This window comes from Pleurodeles waltl, chromosome 1_2 (assembly GCF_031143425.1).
Source record: "Pleurodeles waltl isolate 20211129_DDA chromosome 1_2, aPleWal1.hap1.20221129, whole genome shotgun sequence".
Taxonomy (NCBI): Eukaryota; Metazoa; Chordata; class Amphibia; order Caudata; family Salamandridae; genus Pleurodeles; species Pleurodeles waltl.
In genome coordinates, this window is record NC_090437.1 from 1312956889 (window position 1) to 1312978994 (window position 22106).

General features: G+C 47.1%; 1 protein-coding gene across 9 annotated transcripts in view; it reads left to right on the forward strand.

Moving 5' to 3' along the window:
• Window positions 1-22106, forward strand: part of LOC138250922 (major histocompatibility complex class I-related gene protein-like) — a 687827-nt gene that overhangs the window by 380231 nt on the left and 285490 nt on the right. The window lies entirely within an intron of this gene.

Here is a 22106-nt window from a genome sequence, read left to right on the forward strand (position 1 = left end):
ATCTGTCTGTTGTGGATAAAGCTAACCTGATCAATTTATCATGCCAGGGATGAGGTATTTTTGGCATGTATCTTTTTGCATCTTTGTTGAGAAGAGCCACAGAGCAGTATGATGTGTAGAGTGATGGATTATTTCCAGGTTTGGGGGTGAGTGGAATCTCTGCTTCTCACTTTGTGGTCATATGTAAGAAACTGGCTGGCTCATAGTGGGTACCTGATGGTACTTACACCTTGTGCCAGGCCCAGTTATCCCTTATTAGTAGATTAGTAGTGTTGTAGCAGCTTAGGCTGATAGAGGTAGCTATAGCAGAGCGGCTTAGGCTGAACTAGGAGACATGCAAAGATCCTTCTATACCACTTATATCATGTAGGTACTATATCATAAGAAAGACAATACTCATAGTTAATAAATATAAAGGTAGTTTATTTTAGTGACAATGTGCCAAGGTAAGTAAAACAGTCAGAAAGTAGTGCAAACACTGTAGAATACAATAGGATGCAATAGGCCTAGGGGCAACACAAACCATATACTAAGAAAGTGGAATGTGAGCCACAAATGGACCCCTAGGCTAGTGTAGTGTGTAAAGGGTCGCTGGGAGTGTAAGAAAACACTAAGGGGTGTCCAAGATACCCCACCCCAAGACCCTAGAAAGTAGGAGTAAAGTACTACTATTTACCTAGAAACAAACTAAACATGTGATAGAGGATTTTGCAAAGACCACAACAAACTGCAAAGCACTGAAGACGGATTCCTGGACCTGAGGACCTGCAAAGGAAGGGGACCAAGTCCACAGTCGTGAAAGTGTCTGGGGGGGCAGGACCCCACTATACCCCGGATAAAGGTGCAAAATGGCTGCCTCTGGATAGAAGAAGCTGAAGATTCCTCAACAACGAAAGGTACTAGGAACTTCTCCTTCATGCGGAAGATGTCCCACGGAGTGTTGGAGGATGCAGAGTTGTTTCTTTGGCAAAAGACTACAAACAAGCCATGCTAGCTGCAAGAGTCATGGTTGAAGAAAAAGGGTGCTGCCCGGGCCCAGGAAGAACCAGGATGTCACCACTTGGCAGAGGAGACAGGGGAGGCGCTCAGCAACATAGAGAGCCTACGCACAAGAAGGTAGCACCCTCAAAAGCACTTGAACATGGGTTCAAGAAGTCTGAACACAGCGGTCGTCTCAACACTGCAAAAGAGGGTCCCACGAAGCCGGAGTTCAACTCAGGGAGCTGCGCATTGCAGGACAGAGTGCTGGGGACCTGGGCTTGGCTGTGCATGAAGGATTTTGTGGAAATGTGCACAGAAGCCCTTGTAGCTGCAGTTCACACTGTGCACAGGATTACTGCCTGGAGAGGGGAGACAAGGACTTACCTCCTCCAAATTTGGACAGTTGGACCACTGGACAGGCTGGGTCTCTTGGGCCCACCACCAGTGTTCCAGTGGCCACGCTCGTCAGGATGACAGGGGTCCCAATGTACAGGTGACGCTGAAGTTTGGTGCCTGCTGGAGCAGGGGGAAGATTCCGTCAACCCATGGGAGATTTCTTCATGGCTTCCAGTGCAGGATGAAGGCAGGCAGCCCCCAAAGCATGCACCACCAGTGTCGCGTGGGCTCTCATTATCCTAAATGAGACTACTGGGTTTCTAGGCAGCAGGATCGTTCACGGTGTGGGGGACTGAATCGGACCCACTTAGAACCCACTGTCACCCTAAACCCGGTTTTGCTCCGGCTAACTAGCAGTGCCTCATTTCCCCAAAAAGGAAGAGATGATTAGGCAGCCGAGCGCATGACATCTTTGGAACTTCTCAGGGAAGTCGTGGTCACTCAGATCCAAACCAACTCTCTCATTTACAATATGATCTCATATACAAATGACAAAGGCAGTGTAAGTTTTATATATGTTTTAATAAAACGACTGCATTTTAGATATTAAGGTGTGAGCCGCAATAACCAGAACCATACAATGCAGTAGGATTGAAATAGTCACGAGGAGAGGGAAACATAAGAATAACGCTATCATGGTGTTTAACAATTTCTACTCTCTCCCAGCTAGTTCTATTTTGAGCACAGCATGTTAAGCTTCTAACTTGCCTTTCGGAATCCCTGGAAAACATCAACCCTCATACCTGAGCAAAGGCCTGTGATCTTGTTCAGCATCTGCAACAAGGCAGTCAGCGTCTAGTTGTGGTTCCCTGGTCGGAATCTCCCTCTTGCATGTATTGGGACAAGGAAGTGTTCTTATAACTAACATGTCAGCGTGATCACAAAATGTCCCTACGCAGGAATGCCAAAGACTAAACTCCTACCACGTCTATCGGCAATGTACCTTGACTGAAGCACAGAGTGAACAGGAATGTGTTATTGAGAACTCCAGTGCTGAAGTAGGCTAAACAGTGTGATATAAAAAATAAAACAAGACCGTAGCACTGGTTATTTGAAAAATAACAGTACGAAGCCGAATAAAAAGCATTTAGAGCAAAGTGCACAGAGGCTCTAAGCTGCGAGCAAAGGAATAAAATACATCCAGGGCAAAATGCACAAAGGCCTAAAGCCTGAAGCTAATGCACAAAGGAAACGTAAAACTGACCATACTACACCAGCAAACAGTTGAGAAAACCGGCAGGATTAGGCGCTACAATGCCGCTAGTAGTCTTCCTGTTACTTTGTTGCAGTTTTGCAGTCATCCTGGAGGAAGCAGCGGTCGATCCTTGGCAGAAGTCGAAGAGACAGGTGCAGAGGAACTCTGGTGAATTCTTGCAAGTCGTTATCTGAGGAAAAGCCCACAGGAGAGACCCTAATTAGCCCTCAGAGGAGGATTGGCCACCTAGTGAGGTAAGCACCTATCAGGAGGGGTCTCTGACATCACATGCTGGCACTGGCCACTTAGAGGCCCACAGAGTGTCCTCACACCTCTGGATTCAAGATGGCAGAGGTCTGGGACACACTGGAGGAGCTCTGGGCACCACCTCTGGGGTGGTGATGGACAGGGGAGTGGTCACTCCCCTTTTCTTTGTCCAGTTTCGTGCCAGAGCAGGGACTGGGGGTTCCCTAAACCGGTGTAGACTGGCTTATGCAAGGAGGGCACCATCTGTGCCATTCAAAGCATTTCCAGAGGCTGGGAGAGGCTACCCCTCCCCAACCTTTAACACCTATTTCCAAAGGGAGAGGGTGTAACACACTCTCTCAGAGGAAATTCTTTGTTCTGTCTTCCTGGTACTAGGCTGCCTAGACCCCGGGGGGTCAGAACCCTGTCTGTGGGGTGGCAGCAGTGGTAGATGCAGAGAAAACCCCAGAGAGCTGGTTTTGCAGTACCCGGGGTCCATTGTGGAGCCCCGGGGATGCATGGAATTGGCACCCCAATACCAGATTTGGCATACAGGGACAATTCCATGATTCTAGACATGTTACATGGCCATATTCGGAGTTACCTTTGGGAAGCTACATATAGATATTGACCTATGTGTAGTGCACTCGTGTAATGGTGTCCCCGCACACACAAAGTCCGGCAAAATGGCCCTGAACTATGTGGGGGCACCTTTGATACTGCAAGGGTGCCCTCAAACTTAGTAACTTTGCACCTAACCTTCAGCAAGTGAAGGTTAGACATATAGGTGACTTATAAGTTACTTAGGTGCAGGGAAAATGGCTGTGAAATAACGTGTGCGTTATTTCTCTCAGGATGCAGTGGCAGTCCTGTGTAAAGGTTTGTCTGAGCTCCCAATGGGTGGCAAAATAAATGCTGCAGCCCATAGGGATCTCCTGGAACCCCAGTACCCTGTTACCTAGGTACTATATACTAGGGAATTATAAGGGTGTTCCAGTGTGCCAATTGAAATTGGTAGAAGTGGTCACTAGCCTATAGTGACAAATTTAAAGGCAGAGATAGCATAAGCACCGAGGTTCTGATTAGCAGAGCCTCAGTGACACAGTTAGTTACTACGCAGGTATACACATTCAGGCCACAAACTATGAGCCATGGGGTCCTGGCTAACAGGATCCCAGTGAGACAGGCAAAAACAACTGACTTACATGTAAAAATGGGGGTAACATGTCAGGCAAGATGGTACTTTCTTACACAACCCCACCCCCAAACGAGGGACAATAAGGCTAACCTTGTCCAGATGAGTCTTCATTATCTAAGTGGAAATATCTAGAAAGTCCATCTGCATTAAAGTGGGTACTCCCTGGTCTATGTTCCACTGTATAGTCCAGTCCCTGTTGGATGGACCACCTCAACAATTTAGGGTTTTCACCTTTCATTTGTTTAAGCCATAATAGAGGTTTGTGGTCTGTTTGAACAATAAAGTGAGTACCAAAGAGGTATGGCCTCAACTTTTTCAGGGCCCAGACCACAGCAAATGCCTCCCTCTCTATGGCACACCAACATTTTTTTCTAGGGGTCAACCTCCTGCTGATAAAAGCAACAGGTTGATCCTGGCCTTTAGTGTTAAGCTGTGATAGAACTGCCCCACCCGTAATCCAGGAGCATCAGTTTGAATAATTAATTAATGTTTTGGGAGTAACAAGGGCTTTTTAGGACAGGTGCAGAGCACATGGCCTGTTTGAGCTCATCAAAAGCCTTTTGACAGCTTGCTATCCATTATACCTTTTTAGGCATCTTTTTGGATGTGAGGTCATTAAGATAGGCAGCTATGGTGCCATAGTTCCTAATGAGCCTCCGATAGTACCCTGTGATTCCTAGGAAGGCTCTCACCTGGGTCTGAGTTGTAGGGGGAGCCCATTCCATAATGGTTTGGATCTTCCGCTGCTGTGGTGCAATCTGTTCCCCACCTACCAGGTGGCCCAGATAAACCACTTTCCCCTGCCCTATCTGACACTTTGAAGCCTTGATAGTGAGGCCTGCCTTTTGCAGTGCCTCCAAAACGTTCCATAGGTGGACCAGGGCATCTTCCCAGGTGGAGATAAAGACAGCTTTATCATCTAGACATACTGCACTAAAGGCTTCCAATCCTTGGAGGACTGTATTCACCAACCTCTGAAAAGTGGCAGGTGCATTTTTCAATCCAAAGGGCATACAGTGAACTGATAGTGCCCTCCATTGGTTGAAAATGCTGTTTTAGGTTTAGAATCTTCTGACAACTTAATCTGCCTATACCCTGCAGTTAAGTCAAAAGTGCTTAGATACTTGGCAGTAGCCAGTGTATCTATCAGCTCATCTGCCCTGGGAATAGGGAGAGCATCAATTTTGGTTACTTGATTGAGACCTCTATAGTCAACACAAAACCTAATTTCCTTTTTACCATCTTTACTATGAGGTTTGGGGACAAGCACCACTGGTCTAGCCCATGGACTTTAAGAAGGTTCAATCACTCCCAGATCCAATATTTTCTGTACCTCTTGTTTAATACAGTCTCTGACATGGTCAGGCTGTCTATAAATTTTACTTTTGACAGATAAACTGTCTCCAGTATCAATGGTGTACTCACACCAGGTAGTTGTACCTGAAACCAGTGAGACGAGGTCAGAGAACTGATCTAGGAGATTTATGGAGTTGTCCTTCTGCAATGCAGTAAGGCAATCTGCTAGCACAACGCACTCCACTAGGCCATCAGCTGCAGTAGTGGAGAAGAGGTCAGGGAGAGGGTCACTCTCTTCTTCCTGCCCCTCATCAGTGGCCATGATGAGGGTTAAGTCAGCCCTGTCATAATAAGGTTTCAGGCGATTGACATGAAGCACCCTAAGGGGACTTCTGGCAGTGCCCAGGTCTACCAAATAGAGATAGGGTCCACTCCATTTGTCCTGGAGGGCTCTTGGGGCCACAGGCTCAAATACCCACACCTTCTGTCCTGGGTGATACTGAGCCAGGACAGCCTTCTGGTCATGCCATTGCTTTTGGAGCTCTTGGCTGGCCTGAAGGTTTTTACTGGCCTTTTTCATGTACTCAGCCATCCTTGTATCCATAATACACAATGTCCTGTTTTGGAGCTTTTAAAGGTTGTTCCTAACCCTCCTTCCCAAGAGCAAGGGGACCTCTTACAGGTGTCCAAAGAGGAGTTCAAAGGGGCTGAAGCCCACTCCTTTCTGGGGTACCTCCCTATAAGCAAAAAGGAGGCATGGCAACAGGACATCCTGTTGACTCCTGAGTTTTTCAGGGAGTCCCATGATCATGCCTTTGAGAGTTTTATTAAACCTCTCAACCAGTCCATTTGTCTGTGGATGATAAGGAGTAGTGAACTTGTAAGTTACACCACACTCCTTCCACATAGCTTTGAGGTATGCAGACATGAAGTTACTACCCCTGTCTGACACCACTTCCTTAGGGAAACCCACTCTGGAAAAGATTACCAGGAGGGCTTTTGCCACTGCAGGAGCTATATTGGTCTTTAAGGGTATAGCTTCAGGATACCTAGTCGCATGGTCCACTACCAGAAGAATAAATCTATTGCCTGAAGCTGAAGGAGGGTCAAGGGGGCCAACAATGTCAGCCCCTACCCTCAAAGGGCACCCCAACCACTGGAAGGGAAATTAAGGGGGCCTTAGGTGTGCCACCGGTCTTGCCACTGGCTTGGCAGGTCACACAGGAGCGACAAAACTCCTTGGTGTCCTCTGACATATGGGGCCAGTGAAACAATGGAACAAGTCAGTCCCACGTTTTACTCTGGCCCAAATGCCCAGCCAAAGGAATATCATGAGCCAAAGTCAAGAGAAACTCCCTATATTGCAAAGGGATGATCACTCTCCTGGCAGCTCCAGGTTTATAGTCCCTTGACTTAGTATAGAGGAGGTCATCTTCCCAATAGACTTTATGGCTATCAGTGATATCCCAATTTTGCTGTTTGACAGCTTGCTGTCTTAAACCCTCTAGTGTGGGACAGGTCTGCTGTGACACACTCACGTCTTCCTTAGCAGGCCCCTCTGCACCCAAAAGTTCAGCAGTGTCTGCTGCCAGCTCATCTGGTGTAGGTTCTGCACAGGGAGAGGATTCCTCTTCCTCAAAAGGGGAATCTTCTGGAGAGGGAGGGATAGTGGGCAAGGATTTACACTTTCTACCCCTAGATTTTGGGAGCACTTGGTCCATTTTTCCAGGAACCAAGTTTCCCTGTCCTCCTTGCTTCTGGGCCTGAGCACTTTTGAGAGCAAAGATATGCCCCGGAATGCCCAGCGTTGCTGCATGAGCCTCCAACTCCACTTCAGCCAAAGCTGATGTCTCCAAATCATTGCCTAGTAAGCACCTAGTAAGCAGCCTACAAGTAAATCAGTGGCTACCACAACTTTCTTTGGACCAGTAACCCCACCAGTTGAGATTCACAACAGCCATGAGGTGGCTAAGAGTGTTGTTATGAGCATCAGTCACTTATTACTGCTGACCAAGTAGGTGTTGTTCAGGGGCAACCGGTTTCTCAGTCACTATAGTGATACTGGCTCCTGTATCTCTGTAGGCCTCAACCTCAATACCATTTATTAGGGGCAGTTGCTTGTAATTACCCATATTAAGGGGACAAGCAACCAAGGTGGCAAAATCAATACCACCATCTGTAGGAAAGTACCATCTTGCCTGGCATGTTACCCCAATTTGTACTTGTGTGTCAGTCTGTTTTTGCCTGTCTCACTGGGATCCTGCTAGCCAGGAACCCAGTGCTCATAGTTTGTGGCCTAAATGTGTTCCCTGTGTGGTGCCTAACTGTGTCACTGAGGCTCTGCTAACCAGAACCTCAGTGCTTATGCTCGCTCTGCCTTTAAAATTGTCACTGCAGGCTAGTGACCATTTTTACCAACTCTGATTGGCACACTGGAACATCCTTATAATTCCCTAGTATATAGTACCTAGGTACCCAGGGTATTGGGGTTCTAGAAGATCCCTATGGGCTGCAGCATTTCTTTTGCCACCCATAGGGAGCTCAGACGATTCTTACACAGGACTGCCATTGCAGCCTGAGTGAAATAACGTCCACGTTATTTCACAGCCATTTTACACTGCACTTAAGTAGCTTACAAGTCACCTATATATCTAACCCTCACTTGGTGAAGGTTAGGTGCAAAGTTACTAAGTGTGAGGGCACCCTGGCACTAGCCAAGGTACCCCCACATTGTTCAGGGCGATTTCCCCGGACTTTGTGAGTGCAGGGACACCATTACATGCGTGCACTACATATAGGTCAATACCTATATGTAGCTTCACAATGGTAACTCCAAATATGGTCATGTAACATGTCTAGGATCATGGATTAGTCCCCCCATGCCAAATCTGGTATTGGGGTGCCAATCCCATGGATCCCTGGGGCTTCAACATGGACCCCGGGTACTGCCAAACTAGCTCTCTGTGGTTTTTCACTGCAGCTACTGCTGCTGCCAACCCACAGACAGGCTTCTGCCCTACTGGGGTCTGGGCAGCCCAGTCCCAAGAAGGCAGAACAAAGAATTTCCTCTGAGAGAGGGTGTTACACCCTCTCTCTTTGCAAATAGGTATTAAGGGCTGGGGAGGAGTAGCCTCCCTCAGCCTCTGGAAATGCTTTGAAGGGCACAGATGGTGCCCTCTTTGCATAAGCCATTCTATACCAGTTCAGGGATCTCCCAGCCCCTGCTCTGATGCTAAACTGAACAAAGGAAAGGGGAGTTACCACTCCCCTGTCCATCACCACCCCAAGGGTGGTGCCCAGAGCTCCTCCAGTGTGTCCCAGACCTCTGGCATCTTGAATGCAAAGGTGTGAGGGCACAATGGAGGCCTATGAGTGGCCAGTGCCAGCAGGTGACATCAGAGACCCCTACTGATAGGTGCTTACCTGCCTAGGTGGTCAATCCTCCTCTGAGGGCTATTTAGGGCCTCTCCTGTGCGCTTCTTTTCAGATAATGACTTGCAAGAATTCATCCGAGTTCCTCTGCATCTCTCTCATCGACTTCTGCCAAGGATCGAGCGCTGACTGCTCCAGGACGCCTGCAAAACTGCAACAAAGTAGCAAGAAGACTACTAGCGACATTGTAGGGCCTAATCCTGCCGGCTTTCTCGACTGTTTCCTGGTGGTGCATGCTCTGGGGGCTGTCTGCCTTAACCCTGCACTGGAAGCCAAGAAGAAATCTCCCCTGGGTCGACAGAATCTTCCCCCTGCTAACGTAGGCACCAAACTTCTGCTTCACCGGCCCTCTGGGTCCCCTCTCATCGTGACGAGCGTGGTCCCTGGAACACAGGAGCTGGATCCAATTGACCCCGACAGTCCAGTGGTCCATCTGTCCAAATTTGGTGGAGGTAAGTCCTTGCCTCCCCACGCCAGTAATCCTGCGTACTGCGTGAAATGCAGCTGCTAGGGCTTCTGTGCACTTTTGCAAGGAATCCTTCCTGCACAGCACAGCCCAGGTCCGCAGCACTTCGTCCTGCATTGCTCAACTCACTGAGTTGACCACCAGCTTCACGGGAGCTTCACGGGACCCTCCCTTGTAGTGTTGAGACGACAGCCGTGCTCAGTTTTCTTGAACCCATGTTCAAGTACTTCTGCGGGTGCTGCCTGCTTCTGCTTGGGCTCTCTATTTTGCTGAGCAGCCCCACTCTGTCTCCTCCTCCAAGGGGCAACCTCCTGGTCCTTCCTGGGCCCCAGCAGCACCCATTTTCTTCAGCCATAACCTTTGCTCCTAGCAAGGCTTGTTTGCGGTCTTACTGCGTGGAAACAACTCTGCATCCTCCAGCACACCGTGGAACATCTCCTGTGCAAAGGAGAAGTTCCTGCCATCTTCCGTTGTTGCAGAATCTTCAGCTTCTTGCGATCAGAGGCAGCCATTTTGCACCTTCATCCGTGGTTTAGTGGGCTCCTGCTCCTCCTGGACACTTTCGTGACTCTTGGACGTGGTCCCCTTCCTTTACAGGTCCTCAGGTCCAGGAATCTGTCTTCAGTGCTTTGCAGTCAGTTGTGGTCTTTGCAGAATCTCCTATCACGACTTTAGTGTGTTTCTGGGGAAGTAGGGTTACTTTACTCCTACTTTTCAGGGACTTGGGGTGGGGTATCTTGGACACCCTTAATGTTTTCTTACACTCCCAGCAACCCTCTACACAATACACTAGGCCTGGGGTCCCTAAGTGGTTCGCATTCCACAATCTTAGTATATGGTTTGTGTTGCCCCTAGGCCTATTGCATCCTATTGTATTTTACAGTGTTTGCATTACTTTTCTAACTGTTTACTTACCTGATTTTGGTTTGTGTGTATATTTTGTGTATTCTACTTACCTACTAAGGGAGTATATCCTCTGAGATATTTTTGGCACATTGTCACTAAAATAAAGTACCTTATATTTTCAGTAACTCTGAGTATTGTGATTCTTATGATATGGTGCTAAATTATATAAGTGGTATAGTAGGAGCTTTGCATGTCTCCTATGTCAGCCTAAGCTGCTCTGCTATAGCTACCTCTATCAGCCTAAGCTGCTAGAACACTACTAATCTACTAATAAGGGATAACTGGACCTGGCACAAGGTGTAAGTACCATCAGGTACCCACTATAAGCCAGGCCAGCCTCCTACATTGGTGGTGCAGCGGTGGGATAAGTACTTGTAACTGCATTACCACTTTTATATTGGTGCTTTTCATAAGAAAACCATATTCTAAATACTTAGAAATATACACAGTTAACCTAAACAGTCTAATTTTCTTTCTAAAAACTTTCTAAAAAGTTTGAAAACGTTTTTTTTTTATTTTCTTTAAAAGTTTTCTAAACTTTTTCACTGTCCCCTAAACTCTTTCTTTCAACTATGTGTGTAGTAGAGGCCACTCCCAAAGTTGTACAGACAACTTATGACAATTTAAACTTTAAAAGTTTGAGGGTTCTCTGTATAGAAAGGAGTTTAGGGATTGGTAAGAACCCTACCAAAGATCTTCTCCATAGCCTTCTCCTTGAAAGTGGCCAGATCCAGACTGGTCAAACCCAAGATCAGAAGGTAGAGGATGGGGGTACCCAGATTATTCTAGTGGAGGTCCCTGAGGACTCTGGGGGTGTGAGTGGGGAGTGTGCTATGGTAATGCTAGTACCTTTCCACATCTAATGTTAAACTTCAGTTTGAAGCATGGGCTGCACCTTCAACAAACCCAGAGACAGAAGTCCGGTAGGACCAAAGTTTGGTCCTTCAGCAACAAAACAGGCATCCTGTTCTCTCCCTTTCCAGTGCACCCCAAGTGTTCCATGTCCCCTAATAGGCCTCTTAAGCAGGATTTTCACTGTGCTCAAAAAAAGGAGAGTCCCAGTTCCCACCCTGCATATTTGGATGAATTCAGAGGAGTTAGTGATTGTGGAGGCAAGATGGTGCTCGCCTAGCATGCTGGTCTCGGATCCCCCGCGACTGCTGACCGATGTGAAGCCTTGTGAATGGCAAGGGGACGTGACTGACCCTTAGGCAAAGAAGTGTGGTATGCTGTGGTATTGATGTCGGGTTGCTGAAGTGCACCACTGCGCCCTCTGATCCTGCCAAAGTCTGTCTCGGGCTTTGCTTGTTACCCTGGTCGTGGCTACAGAGGTAGGCAGTGTGCTGGTGGCTGCAGTGTCAGTGAGGCGAGCCAAGCTGCGGACAAATGGTGTTTTCTGTGTTTTTGGTGGTGCCTGTTCAGGAGGAATGCCCCCAAAAGCAGGATGTCTTCGGGAAAGGTGAAGCACGACCGGGTGAAGTGCCTCGAGGTACAGGCCGGGTACACCCAAGGATGGAGGGCTCGGCAATGGGAGTTAAAGCATGCAGCAGGCAAGAGAATGGCCTCCCGCTGGTGAGTACAGGGATAGCCCATAGTGAGCTGTACCAGGGAGAGTCGATGGGCTCCTTGGGGCAATTAACAGCCGGACTGACAACCAGGCAGCTGACCATCACCAGATGTCTCTCCTCTACCCCAGAGCTGAGTATAAAAGGGCTAGGGGAAAAGGCTACTCCGCGGAGAAAAAGAGGGGAAGAGAGAAATGCTGTTGCCACTTGTAATGACGTGCGACAGGATTCCTCACAGATGGGAGGTCTAGCTACAAATCTTCAAGAGGTGAGCAAGCAAGACAATTTTGTTACAGAAGGATCTGTGAACTCTGAGTTTCTTGTAGAGGTTGCTGTAAAGGTAATAGATAGGAGCTTCCCAGCATAAGGGGTGCTGTGGATTAGGAACTGCATTAATTGGACCAACTACCAATGTCACTACAGAGGGGAGGGAAGTGGAATTGTCTCAGCAGAGTTTGGGTGTGGTAGCAAAGCCTCAGCCTGCATCAAGTGGTGTACTGATGACTGTAAATGTGAGGCATACAGACACAGCAGGGCAGTATCTGTTGGTGAGGCAGTTTGACAGGCGGCATTTCATCTGGAGGGGTACAGAATACACTGTTGAGGACCTTGCAGCCATCGGTTCAGCCACAGGGTATGTCTCCTCCTCCTCCTTCTGGAGTGCCGAGTCTAACTGAGTGGTGCCAGGAAATGACCAGGCTAGGCACATCGGAGCATGTTGATCAGTTTTTTTACTCACAGATGGGACTGACTCTATTTGCTCAAGCTCTGCAGATCTGGAAAAGATAAGGATCTGATGTTAGATGCTATCGTGGCCACTGAGATCTTGGAGTCTGGGCCCAGCAGAATTCCTGATGATCTATGACTACAGACTGAAAAAGCTAGAAGCGCCAGTATAAAGAATGAGGCCGTAGGCCAGAGCCACAGCTCGACCTCCCAAGCCCTGAAATGGGACTACTCGGCTTCAAATCAGATTTACTTGGATGAGTCTCAATCACAGAAGGACGTGTCTCCCCAAGATCAAACACGGTCTCTTAACTCTACCGGAGAAGGAACCTCACTGGGATTAATACAGAGTACTTTTAAGCAGCTCCAGGATGAGACTGCAGCAAGAGTAGGAGGGCTACAAAAAATCTGCAATACTCTGTCAGAGAGGTGAATAAGACTTGTGCAGGGATTGGCAAAAGGATTTCTACGGTGGAGGAACGAACTACAACACTGGAACAAGACATTGGGACACTACAAAGCAAGGCCGAAATGCAGGAAACTCAGCTGACCGATGTGATGTGGAAGTTTGAGAACTTCGAATACAGACAGCACAGACATCTAAGATTGTTGGGCCTTCCGGAAGGAGTTGAAGGGAACAATATCAGGACTTCTGTGGTTGGACTTTTTGAAGGGGGGATTTCCTGAACTGACAATGTAGAACTGGGACGTTGAAGTGCAGCTGGCACATCGCTTCCCTTTATTCCCCCCCAAAAAACAAGATCCAGTGAAGCATCTCAGAGCAGAGGAGTGTTGGTGTACTTTGGTAATTTTCTGTTAGGACAGGCGGTCTTTGTGAAGGCACGGCTAGGTTCTAAGAGATGTCGTGATGGTCACTCCTTTTTCGCATGTCTGGATTTTTTCCATGCCTCAGTTTCAGAGAAGGTGGTGGCTCAGGCAACTCATCAAGTCTGTGCAAGATCTGGGAGTGAAAGAATTTTTGCTGAGTCCAGCCCGCTTGAAGATAGTGTTTGACAGCATAACTCAAACCTTTACTTCACAGATAAAAGCCTCAGAATACATGTGGTTTGGCATCTGGTAAAGGGAATGGGGATGGCAAAGATTTGTAAGAGGTCTGATGCCAGATGCCTAATCTAAACAAGAAGGTTGGAGTATTGGGCTTTTGAGCAGGAAGCTTTCTTCCTTTGTTCCTTTGCTGTATTATGTTTTTTTTGTTGAGGATATTGAATACTGAGTGGGGGGACAGTCATGAAAAGGGCACTGGAGGTTTGGGTGGGGGACTTAGAGGGTGGGGGTGGGTAAGACAAGGAGAGCATTTGAGGAGGAGAATAAGCTTAGTTATCAACCTGAAGGAATTATGGGCAAAGGAGGTAACTGTGGGATGGATGAAGCCAGCTAGCCTGTTATCGGTCACTTGTAAGAAGCAGGAGTAAGATTCAGATTGCCTGTTAATATCTGCGGCCTAAATGATGCAAAAAAAAAGGAGAAGAGTGTATTGTGAGCTAATGTACTTTGTCTGCAAGTGACACATATAGAGGAATCCTGGAAACACCTACTGGAATCACTGGGTTTTAAAGTGTTGGGGTGTACAACGTAGAGGGGATGGATTGGAGAGGTAGCTATTCTGGTTCAGGGCAGCAACTGTAGATTTGTTCGCACAAAGGTGGATAGCACTGGAAGTTGAGTGATCACTTTGTGTACACACTCAAATGGCCTATTCACTCTTATATCAGTGTATGGGTCGGTAATGGATGACCGTCTCTATTTCAGTGGCTTAATCTTGAGCTTGCTCTCTGGCCTACGCCAATAGATATATGTGGGAATTTTTCTTTTAATGGAGCTGGGGCACGGCTAGAGGAAGGGTACCTACAATATACGGGGCCAAAGCCAAAGGTCCTAAACTCCTTGATAAGTCCTGGGAATACCCATGGGCTGTTTGATCATTGGGGCAAGTTAAAGCCTACTGATCTGGGACACACTTACTATTCGGTGCCACACCAATCCCATGCACATGTGGATTCTATGTACATTTCTTATGTTCTCTTGCATGGTGCTAAAATGGAAAAGTGCCCTACAGTCATATCCAATCACAATCTGCTGGTTCTTGAGCTAACTGGGAGGAATCTGAGGCCACTCAGACAGAACTTTACTTTCGATCAGCTCTCCTGGTTGATGTGAATTATATAGCCCATGTGAATGGCTGGATCTCTGACTTTCTGGAGATCAGTCAAGGGAATGCTCCAGTGGTCAGGGTATGCTCCAGTCAGTATAAGTCACTTTCAAAGCGGGGGAGGGTGGGGAAACTATACGTTTTACATTGAAGCACTAGAAAATTTAAAACAGCACCTGAAAGAGCTGCATAAAATATTGCAGAATGCCAAATTGACATCTTAAGGCAGCGGTTGTAGCTGGGGAGGAGATAGAGGGGACCCAATCCAAGGTTGTGTTAGTCAGAGCCTAAATTATTAAGATATCTGATAAAAAAGCAGCGGAGAAGTACGTTATGTGGAAGAGGGAGTGCTATGAATATGGCATACGGGTAGGACATAATATGGCGGTCCAGGCCAGAGACAGGTCCTCACAGTCGGAAATCATAAAGATTAGAGATAGGCAGGACAATATAGTCTCAGACCCAGGTGAAATCCACAAGGCATTCCGGATTTTTTACAAAACATTCTATAAAGGGGAGGATGATAATGGTGATCTAGAAGAGGTTAGGAGGACGTTTTAAGATCCTGTTCCACTAGGGTGATTAGCTCAGATGATAGCAGTTTTCTGGAGGCCGCCCTTTTGCTGGAAGAAGTCCAGAATGCCATTATGAGGCTGCAGTCAAGGAAGGCTGTAGGAGGGGATGGAATCCCGCTTGAATTTTATAAAGTCTTTTTGAGTGGATAAAATCAGATCCTTTGTTATTGTTTAAGCAGGTGAAGGAGGGTTTATTGGCCCCAGATTCTTGACTCTCTGCAAAGATGTGCATTTAAAAAAAAAAAAGGAGAACCACCCAGAGGAGTTGAGGGCCAATAACCCTGATTAATAGCAATGCTAAGATCTACACTAAGGTTTTGGCCACATGATTAGTCCAGGTGGTAGGCAAACTGGTGTCGCCGGGACATCACAGGTTTATGCCGGGAAAGTGTACTACGGACAATATTCGGCATGCAATTACTCTTTTGGCCGCTGCATCTGTATCCGGGACCCCATTGGCACTGATATTTTTAGATGCAGAAAAAATCCTTCAATAGGGTGTCATGGGCTTTTTTGTGGATGGCTATGGGCAATTTGGTATATGTCTTGCAGTATATAAATGCAGTAAGGGCAGTACAATGAAACCCTACTGCAAGGTTACAACCAATGGGGGAGCATTCAGGGGAAATTCAAATCTTTAGAGGGACAGGGCAGGGATGTGCCTGCTCCCCTTTGTTGCTTGCACCTTATATTGATCCATTAAAACAGAAATTAGAACAGAATGTTTTCATTAAACCTGTCTAAAATTGGAGCTGGACACAAAGGTCCTGGCCTATGGGGGACAATGTTTCAGTTGTTATGACAGACCTCATTGTAGCTTTGGAACAGGTAGAACAATAAGCTAAGATGTGTCCAGTACTGTGATAAGGCTCAGGTGCTTATCAATGGAAATCTGCAAGTGTAGGATAAAAGAGTATTTGAGAGTGCAGTGTATCTGGGGGTTCTATAACCGCTTACTTGAGTCATTTGGTGGACGTAATTTGGGGCCAGATGTATGAAGAATCCACTTTGCAATTCTCTAATAGAGATTTTTAAGAAATCGCTAATTCTGAATCACAAAATGCAATGTATCATATTTGCGGTTCGGTAATAGCGATTTCATAAAAACCGCAAATGCTATTACCGACTTGCAAATAGCAATTCTGAGCCCATTCGCACCTATGGGCCTGACCCATATTTGTGAATTTTTTGCATTTCCCAAATTCCTAAATGGAATTTGCTATTTAGGAAATGCATAACCCCATGGTGCTGGGGGCCTAAGGCCCCCTCTGCTACACCGCAAAAAAATATTTCAGGACCTGTAAGACGCACACAGAGGCATGTGTGCGTTACATGTCAATTTTAAAAATGCATTTTTAATGCATTTTTTAGATTTGCCCATGGTTTGCAATTCCTTAATGCCCAATTTACATTAAGGAAAAGCTTGATACATGTGCATAAGAAATCGCAAATAAGGATTTTTGCGATGCCTTAAGATTGCATAGTGAATGCTTTTCATACATACTGAAAGGCTTTTTTGCATTCGCAAACAGCCATTCCCACCGTTTGCGAATGCAAAAACGCTTGATACATCTGGCCCTTAGCCCCTGTCATTCGGAGTGCGGCCAAGAATTTCTAGAGATGGTCTGGCCTACATCTGGTCATTGTAGGTCGGAACAATATGATCAATTGTTATTTTTTCTTCCAAAAGTACTGTATTTGTTTTGGGCCATTCCCCTAGAATTGAATGACCTCTTGTAAGGAAATGCCTCCTTGGCATGGTTACCCCCTGACTTTTTGCCTTTGCTGATGCCAAGTTATGATTTGAAAGTGTGCTGAGGCCTGCTAACCAGGCACCAGCACCAGTGTTATTTCCCTAAAACTGTACCTTTGTTTCCACAATTGGCACACCCTGGCATCCAGGTAAGTCCCTTATAAGTGGTACCCCTGGTACCAAGGACCGTGATGCCAGGGAAGGTCTCTAAGGGCTGCAGCATGTCTTATTCCACCATGGGGACCCCTCACTCAGCACAGACACACTGCTTGCCAGCTTGTGTGTGCTGGTGGGGAGAAAATGACTAAGTCGACATGGCACTCCCCTCAGAGTGCCATGCCAACCTCACACTGCCCATGGCATAGATAAGTCACCCCTCTAGCAGGCCTTACAGCCCTAAGGCAGGGTGCACTATACCATAGGTGAGGGCATAGGTGCATGAGCACTATGCCCCTACAGTGTCTAAGCAAAACCTTAGACATTGTAAGTGCAGGGTAGCCATAAGAGTATATGGTCTGAGAGTCTGTCATACACGAACTCCACAGCACCATAATGGCTACACTGAGAACTGGGAAGTTTGGTATCAAACTTCTCAACACAATAAATGCACACTGATGCCAGTGTACATTTTATTGTGAAATACACCCCAAAGGGCATCTTAGAGATGCCCCCTGAAAACATACCCGACTTCCAGTGTGGGCTGACTAGTTTTGCCAGCCTGCCACACACTAGACACGTTGCTGGCCACATGGGGAGAGTGCCTTTGTCACTCTGTGGCTAAGAACAAAGCCTGTACTGGGTGGAGGTGCTTCTCACCCCCCCCTGCAGGAACTGTAACACCTGGCGGTGAGCCTCAAAGGCTCTCCCCCTTTGTTACAGCGCCACAGGGCATTCCAGCTAGTGGAGATGCCCGCCCCCTCCGGCCACAGCCCCACTTTTGGCGGCAAGGCCGGAGGAGATAATGAGAAAAACAAGGAGGAGTCACTGGCTAGTCAGGACAACCCCTAAGGTGTCCTGAGCTGAGGTGACTCTGACTTTTAGAAACTACCCTGCATCTAAAAGGACCAAGAACTTCCGAGGACAGTGGCTCTGCTCCAAAGAAGAAACAACTTTGCAACAAAGAAACAAACTTTAAAGGACTGCACGTTTCCCGCCGGAAGCAAGAGACTTTCCACTCTGCACCCGACGTCTCTGGCTCGACCTGCGGAGAACCAAAACTACAGGGAGGACTCCCCGGTGACTTGCAACCCTGTGAGTAGCCAGAGTTTACCCCCCTAACCCCCCCCAGCGAAGCCTGCAGAGGGAATTCAGAGGCTCCCCCTGACCACAACTGCCTGTTCTAAGAACCCGACGCCTGGTAAAGACACTGCACCCGCAGCCCACAGGACCTGAAGGATCCGACCTCCAGTGCAGGAGCGACCCCCAGGTGGCCCTCTCCCTTGCCGAGGTGGTGGCTACCCCGAGGAGCCCCCCCTTACCTGCCTGCTTCCTGAAGAGACCCCTGGGTCTCCCATTAAACTTCATTGCAAACCCGACGCCTGTTTGCACTCTGCACCCGGCCGCCCCCGTGCCGCTGAGGGTGTACTTTTTGTGCCGACTTCTGCACCCCCCGGTGCCCTACAAAACCCCCCTGGTCTGCCCTCCGAAGTCGCGGGTACTTACCTTTTGGGAGACTGGAACCGGGGCACCCCCTTCTCCATTGAAGCCTATGTGTTTTGGGCACCACTTAGACCTCTGAGCTGCTGGTGTGGTAACTTTGGGGCTACCTTGGACCCAACTTTGAACCCTGTAGGTGGTTTACTTACCTGCAAAACTAACAAATACTTACCTCCCCCAGGAACTGTTGAAATTTGTACTGTGTCTAGTTTTAAAATAGCTTATTGCCATTTTTGCCAAAACTGTACATGCTGTTTTGCTGATTCAAAGTTCCTATGATACCTGAGTGAAGTACCTTTCATTTAAAGTATTGATTGTAAATCTTGAACCTGTGGTTCTTAAAATAAACTAAGAAAATATATTTTTCTATACAAAAACCGATTGGCCTGGAATTGTCTTTGAGTGTGTGTTCCTCATTTATTGCATGTGTGTATGTACAACAAATGCATAACACTACCCTCTGATAAGCCTACTGCTCGACCACACTACCACAAAATAGAGCATTAGAATTATCTATTTTTGCCACTATCTTACCTATAAGGGGAACCCTTGGACTCTGTGCATGCTATTTCTTACTTTGAAATAGTACATACAGAGCCAACTTCCTACACCTCTGGTTTAAAACTATAAATTCAATTACAACACGTTTTTGTGGGCATTTGCTAAACCTAGAAGGGCACTTAAATATCCCACCCTCCACAGGGAGAGAGGTGGTTGGGCTGTGCCTGATGTTAAGCTGTATTATTGGGCAGCAGGGCTCCAGTTTTTGTGTCCTTTATTTAGGGATCAGGCTGGAATTGGGTTGGTTGCTAGATCTCCATCCGTTTATGAGATTTTGCTGGGGAAAGAAACACTTGTTCGCTATGCAGGAAACATGGTTGAATGCGCTATTACACTCTTATGCATCGGGACCCTTGTTTGGAGGATACTTTTTGTGACACTCTAGTTCAAGAGTGGGCGGCCAGTGGCATCTTGAGCCTGGGTGCTTTTTTCAAGCAGGGGGAAATAATCACATTTCAAGAACTGCAGGAGAAGTTTGATGTGACTTGGAAAGAGTTTTTAAAATATTTGTAAATTCGTGATTTTCTCATTAAGAAAAGAGGTGGAGCTTCGGGATGTCATGTCACAGCTCGTATGGATCAATTAACAGGGACAGATCATTAGATGATTATTCACATCTATGGGGACCTGAACGCACTGACCCCTGATGATCTTGAATAGCATGCTGTTAAATTATGCTACTAGGTTGGGGCTAGGATTGATGGAGCCTCCTTTTTTAGCATCTTTGGAATCAGCCAATTCAACCCTATTATTGGCTAAGCTGCAAACTGAGCACTACAAAACAATATTCGCTCTTTGTCATATGCCTTTAAAAATCGTGAGATGGGAAGGCTTGGTCGGTATCACCTGCCCACTGTGTGAATCCCGCACGGCAGACTAAGTGCATATATTTAGTAGATGCCCCTCTCTGATTTGTTATTGGAAGGAGATCTCTAAATGTATCAAGATGTATTTGGGCAGAAGAGTGGAGCTAACTAATCAGCTTATTCTGTTGGGGGTGCAGGGCGCTAGGGTTCCTAATCAAACACAGAAATTTATTTTCATAGCTATGGCCATAGCTCAGCTTTGTATTGCTTCTTCGTGCCTGGATAAGGCTCCTCCAGCTCACCAGCAATGTCTTAACCGTTTTTTGGCAATCTTTAACCTGGAAATGGCTTTGTTTGGCAAAAGTGGCAAAAAGTGCAGACGCACTGGTGAAGGTATATGAGCACCTATAATAGATTGGATGAATCAGGTAGATTTTATGCAATTAACATAAGTTGGGCTAGCTGGGAGATAAGGGCTGGGGAGGAGTTTAATGATGGTGTGTAATCTTGCACTGATGGGAGGCCACGGTAATGAACTAAATGGGTGATTTATGGGGCATTTGTGTTGTATTGGGAATATGGACCTTTTTCTGGCTTTTTTGTGTCTCTCTATGCTAGAATATTTTACCTTTTGTACTTAAAACATGTATAGGAGGCTGGCCTGGTTTGTAGTGGGTACCTAAGGTACTTACAGCTTATACCAGGTCCAGTTATCCCTTATTAGTGAAATGTAGGCAGTGTCTAGAAGCTAGGCTCTCTAGGGGTATCTGTAGCTGAGCAGCAAAGGCTTATCTAGGAGACATGCAGAGCTCATGCAATACCACTGTAGTCACCCAGTACTCACACACATGAAAGAAAATACTCAGTGTTACAAAAATATAGGTACTTTATTTTGGTGACACAAATGCCAAACACACCATAGAGACTATACTGCCTTAGGAGGTAAGTAATACACAAATTATTTACACTAGTATGCAGAAATAGCTGTAAAAACAGTTAAAAAACAGTGCAATTATTGAAAATCACAATAGTTAGAAATGGGCCTTGAGGGAACACAAACCATATCTTAAGAAAGTGGAATGCGAAAGTCGGTTTCCCACCCAGGCAAGTGTAGTGTGTAGAGGGGTGCTAGGAGTATTAGAAAACACCAAAGGTAAGTAATAGTACCCACCCCAGAGGCCAGGAAAGCAGGAGTAAATCACAGTAACTTTCATAGAACGCACAAGAACAGGAGAAAGAAGATTATGCAAGAACCAGAAAAGACTGCAAGACACCAACAATGGATTCCTGGACCTGAAGACCTGTGGAAGAAGGGGACCAAGTCTAAGAAGCACTGAAGAGTCCATGGAGAACAGGAGCCCCTGCTAACCCGGATGAAGGTGCAAAGGGAGAACCACCAGTGAAGATCAGCTGTTAGATACTGCACCCAAGAAGATGGGTGCGGGTTCCTCATTGGTGCAGAGGATGTCCCATGCCGGAGGATGATTGCAGTCTGGTTTGCGTCGCTGAATTCTGCCAACAAGCCTTGGCACACGCAAAGCCTGTGGTTAGCAGAAAATGGAGCTGCCTGGGACTATGAGACATCTGGTGGAATCTACCCTAGGAGGAGGAGTCAGAGGGGGCTCCCAGCAATTAACAGAGCCCTCAGAAGACCAGGCAGCATGCACAAGAGTCCCACAGCACAAAGAAGGTACAAAAGGAGGCCATGCAGCACTACACAAAGGGATCCCACACCACCGGAGAACCACGCAGGAAGCTGTGCATCTCAGGAAAGAGTGCTGGGGACCAGAGCTGCACGGTGCATGAAGAACTTCGTGGAAGGATGCCAACAAGCCTTGGCAAATGCAAAACATGCAGTGCACAGGGCTACTGTCTTGGGTGAGGAAGCAAGGTCTTTCCTCCACCAAAGTTGGACAGTTGGACGCCAGGACCGTCGGGATCACTTCAGTCCACCACCCGTGATGCTGGATCCACACACTTCATCAGGAGAGGGCACCCAAGCTACCAGTGATTGCTGCAGAGGGTTGCCTGCTGAAGCAGGTAAGTGACTTCTTCACTTTGAGGGAGATTCCTTTGTTCTTCTGGTGAATGCTGAAGACTGGCTGTCCTCTGAGGATGCATGACCAGGAAACAGTTGCACTTGCTGGCAGGAGCTGAAGATACAACGTTGCAGAAGTC